Raw genomic sequence first — 4,916 nt, 5'->3', positions numbered from 1 at the left:
TGCAAAATGAACAAGAGGCCCAAGGGCCTTGAATCGCTCTTCTGATAAATTGTACAACCTATCACTTGTATTTGAAGCCTCTAACCATAAGTATCCTGAAACCCAAGTTGCATCACCTGATAAAGTTTGATGATTCTTAGCAAATTAGGACTACTTTTTGGTCTACATTCTTGAAAAACCCAAAATGCATCAACTGACAAAGTTTAATTATTATTAGCCAATGAATACCTAAGATACTTAAATATAGCCAGGAAATGTCGAAAGAAGGTCATTGTGACCTACATTTTAGTCAACATTTTTCAGAGTCCCAAGATGCGTCTGCTGACTAAGTTTGATAATTCTAAGCCAATAAATACCTGAGATATTCAAAAGTAGGTCACTGTGACCTACTTTTTGGTCGAAATTCTCGGAAAACCCAAGATGCATCAACTGACAAAGTATGATGATTCTAAACCAATAAGTACCGGAGATACTTAAATATAGCCATAAAATGTCAAAAGTAGGTCACTGTGACGTACTTTTTGGTCGACATTCTTGGAAAACCGAAGATGCATCAACTGACAAAGTTTGATGATTCTAAGCCAATAAATACCTAAGATACTTAAATATAGCCAGGAAATGTCGAAAGGAGGTCATCGTGACCTACATTTTGGTTGACATTTTTTAGAGTCCCAAGATGCATCTGCTGACCAAGTTTGATAATTCTATGCCAATAAATATCTGAGATATTCAAAAGTAGGTCACCATGACCTACTTTTTGGTCGACATTCTCGGAAAACCCAAGATGCATCAACTCACAAAGTTTGATGATTCTAAGCCAATAAATACCTAAAATACTGAAATATAGCCATAAAATGTCGAAAGTAGGTCACCGTTACCTACTTTTTGGTCGTCACTCTCCGAAAACCCAAAATGCATCAACTGACAAAGTTTGCTTTTCGGCAGTACATATATTAAAATTGGAACGATACAGAGAAGATTAGCATGGCCCTGCGCAAGGATGACACGCAAATTCGTGAAGCGTTCCCTTGATGATTCTAAGCCAATAAATACCTAAGATACTTAAATCAAGCCATAAAATGTCAAAAGTAGGTCACCGTGACCTACATTTTGGTCGACATTTTTCAGAGTCCCAAGATGCATCTCCTGACAAGTTTGATGATCGTAGGTCTGAAGGTAATCAAAATATGCCTTTTAAACAATTTGAAAACAATTGCCTGCCAAATTCAAAAAGTAGGTCACAGTGACCTACTTTTTCTTAAATATGTTTTAAGGTCCCAAGATGCAGCAACTTACAAGATTTGATGATTCTAACCCTTTCAGTGCCTGAAATAATGGGATTAAATTTTTTATAAAGGATAAGTCATAAAGTTCAAAAAGTAGGTCATGGTGACCTACTTTTAATTTGACGTTGTTTAAGGACCCAAGATGCATCAACTGACTAAGTTTGATGATCATAGGCCTAAAAGTGTCCAAAATATGCCTTAAAATCAATTTGAAAACAAATGCCTGCAAAATTAAAAATGTAGGTCACCGTGACCTACTTTGAGTTGACATGATGTGAAGTCCTAAGATGCATCAACTTACAAGATTTGATGATCCTAGTCCTTATAGTAAGCAAAATATAAACATTTTTATTAATGGTAAATTTAGGTCAACTTTAAAGTGACCTTGAGACCACGCCCTTTGCCCCAGGGTCATGCCTCGAACAATTTATAATCTTCAACATATTCTGATCCTTGTGTGTAAGTTTGGTGAAAATCTGCCAGGTGGTTCTGGAGAAGAAGAGTTTTTAGCAACCAGTAGTTTTGGTTTTGTTTTCCTGATTATCTCCCTTGTTTTAGGGTCCCAACCCTTATTTTAGTATAAATGGTAGCCCTTGGGCCAAGGACACCCTGTGACAAATTTGACACTGATTGGCCAAGGAGTTCTTGAGTTATGGCCCATATTCTAAAAAGTTAACGCTCACCGCACGACGCACACCGCACAAATGGCCATAGCATTAGCTCTTTTAGCCTTTGGCTCAGAAGAGCTAAAACTTTAAAAGAGGATATTTTATAATACAGCATTTTGAAAGATTTCACAGAATTTTTTTTCCAATTATGGCAACAAAATCTTTGTTAAAGTTGATTATTCTCACAACAATAATAAATAAATTATTTGTTCATTCTCGGTAAAATTGAAAAATTTCAATCAAAACACAACTCTTTGCAGAATCCTTAACCTTACTTGGTCAAGAGGATATCAGAGTCCTTCCTCAGCATATTTCAAAGTGTATTTTATGCTTGAAATGGAATAACTTTAATTCCAGTTTGGCAGAAAAGTGTTCAGCAATTACAGCACAGTGAAGAAACAAAGGTAAGACACAGGTTAAAATGCGATATCCTAGTCCAAGATGGCGAAAAGCAAATACGCATCGATCATTTTGCACTTAGTTTCAGCGTTAGACAGACCTACATTATACATTTTGCTGTTAAAATTGAAACATCTCATACTGAAGAACACAACTATTGCAAAAATTTGGCATGACAGGCGCTGATTAAGACAGATAACGGGTATACAATTTCAGCATGATTAGGGTAAAATTAATTTTTGACTAGGGTCAAGAAATTCTGAGCTCTTTTGGTGACTAGAGTAAAGTAAATGTAAAATGTCATTTGCCTTGTTTCAGGACCTAAAATATCCTATTTCGAGGGATGTTTACTCCTTCTAGGCACCTGTTTTTATCATTCTGGAATTTTCAGGGTTTTATTAGTGAGGCCGCAGACCGAAGGGTGTATGGAATAAAACCCGGGGTAAATCCTCGTACACCATTGTTGGACCTGGATAACGAATGTATTTCCTTTTTACCCCCAAAATGCTTTGTAAACATCAGACTGTGTCTCAATCTATCGATAAGATAACTACGTACTACATGCATTGTGACTTCACGTTTTTTTACACCCGGCTCAAGTCGGGTGCACGGATATTTACACCCGACTTTGTAACCAATCAAAACACGTGTTACAAGCTAGATAGGAAATAATGTGTTTTACACCCCAACCACAGATTTTTGTTATACCTTTAAAAAATTGTTCCTATACAAATCAATACAGAAAAAAGTCTAACATTTTTAATGTTTTGCTGAGCGGGCATAAAAAAATCGATGTTGGACCGCTGAGTGAGATGTTGGACCGCTCGGAGAGATGTTGGACCGCTTACGTCACAGAATGGGCGGAGCTTAATCTCATTTTCATTCTTTGGTTTTAAACAGTGACAGATCTAATGTTACATTACGGAGTATAGTACAAAATACATGTGTGTCAAAAAATATATAATAAAATGAAAGGTATAACAAAACATTTATTGACAGAGTTCTCGGGCAAAATGCGTTTTGTCGGACCCTCGAACCAAACTGTCTGCCTTCGGCCTAACGGCCTCAGGCAGACAGTTTGGTTCTTGGGTCCGACAAAACGCATGTTGCCCTCGAACTCAGTCAATAAATGTATAATATTCCTTGCAGTTTTAAGTGATAGATGATATCACTGTTCGTTATCTCAACTTTTTTCATAGAGTAGACTCGACATACACTCTAGGACTTTTGAAAAATCATTGCAAAACACCATGAAAAATCCACAGGTACTTGTGGACAGAACAACAATCCCCCCCCCCCCCGATATTCAACCCAAGGGCTTATTTCGTTTGATTTTTTGTATATGTACACGTGATCAATAAGTGTAATAAACATAATTTTTGGAAAAAAAATATCCAATAAGCCCCGGGGCTGAATATAGGGGGGGGGGTTGTAGTCCTGTCCACAAGTACCTGTGGAACGATTTCAATGGCAAAGTACTTCTTTTGCAGTCAGTTTATGATCCTATTTAGTATTTATATCTTGGACATACTAAAACTGAATGATTAGGAATGATTAGGAAACACAGCGCTCTTCTGAGTTAGATGCGATGAATTTTTTTTCATAAATCTACAGATCAATAAAAAAAACCGGAATAAAGAAAAGGGGAGTGTTATCATTTTTATTATTTATTGCATTGGCGTGTGCATAATAGCCAGAAGTGGAGTATTTGTAGAATTCTTACACTGGATATAAGATTTAAAAAAGATGCAAAAAAAATAACATTACTATATATCTACTGAGATAACAGGCAAAGTATTTCATTGAGAGAGAAATACAGCTCTATAATCGGGCTCCTAATTCTGTAATGATATTTTAGTGTTAAATGCTATAGAAACATAGGTAAGACTCCAAAGTCCGATGATGACGCCAAAGTCTGATGGTCTTCGCGAACCGTGGCTGAAGATCTCTAGTTCTCTGGTTGTAAAAAAAATCGGAGAGACAAATGAGCGATTATCTATCCGAATCTTATTTTACCAGAGAGCTACAGATCTCTGGTCGAACAAAATATAAAAGACAAACCAGAGATTGTCTATCAGATTTTTTTTTCATCCAGATCTGCAGATACGCGAAACCCCGATAGTTTGTTGTTACATATACATGTAAGTCATGACAATTCTTTGAATTTTGTCTCCTAAGAAGTGAAAATGAAACAGGTTTGGAAAATAAAAAGCAATTATAGACAAATCACACTCAGTGAAGGTTTACAGGTGAAAACAAATTTCAAAATATGTTATCTTGGTGCTAAAATTGAATTAAAATTCTTAAGAAAGATATACGAAGCCAGGAAATATGAGGAAAGGCAAAATGATAAAAATCATATAGGATGATTTTTACCATTTTGCGTTTCCTTATAAAATTCACGTGGCTTGGTATACTTTTCTACAGTTTATATTACACTTTCAGCACCAATGTAACATATTTTAAAATTCTTAGATTTTTTGCGTTTATTTATTGTTTTATGTGCATTTTCTATTTGTTGATAATGTACTGACCTGTATTTTTCATGATACCTTTGTCCTGT

General features: G+C 35.8%; 1 non-coding gene across 1 annotated transcript; it reads left to right on the top strand.

Moving 5' to 3' along the window:
• Window positions 1-931: 931 nt before the first annotated feature.
• Window positions 932-1,035, top strand: LOC134272964 (U6 spliceosomal RNA). Its single transcript, XR_009993326.1, has one exon. It is a non-coding gene; the product is annotated as a U6 spliceosomal RNA (small nuclear RNA).
• The last annotated feature ends 3,881 nt before the right edge of the window (window positions 1,036-4,916 follow it).

The sequence above is a fragment of the Saccostrea cucullata genome, unplaced genomic scaffold (genome assembly GCF_032062105.1).
Source record: "Saccostrea cucullata isolate Sc308-1 unplaced genomic scaffold, CSIRO_AGI_Scuc_v1 ctg13264, whole genome shotgun sequence".
Taxonomy (NCBI): Eukaryota; Metazoa; Mollusca; class Bivalvia; order Ostreida; family Ostreidae; genus Saccostrea; species Saccostrea cuccullata.
Note: the sequence above shows the minus strand (reverse complement) of the source record. Positions and strands in the feature narration are given on the sequence as shown.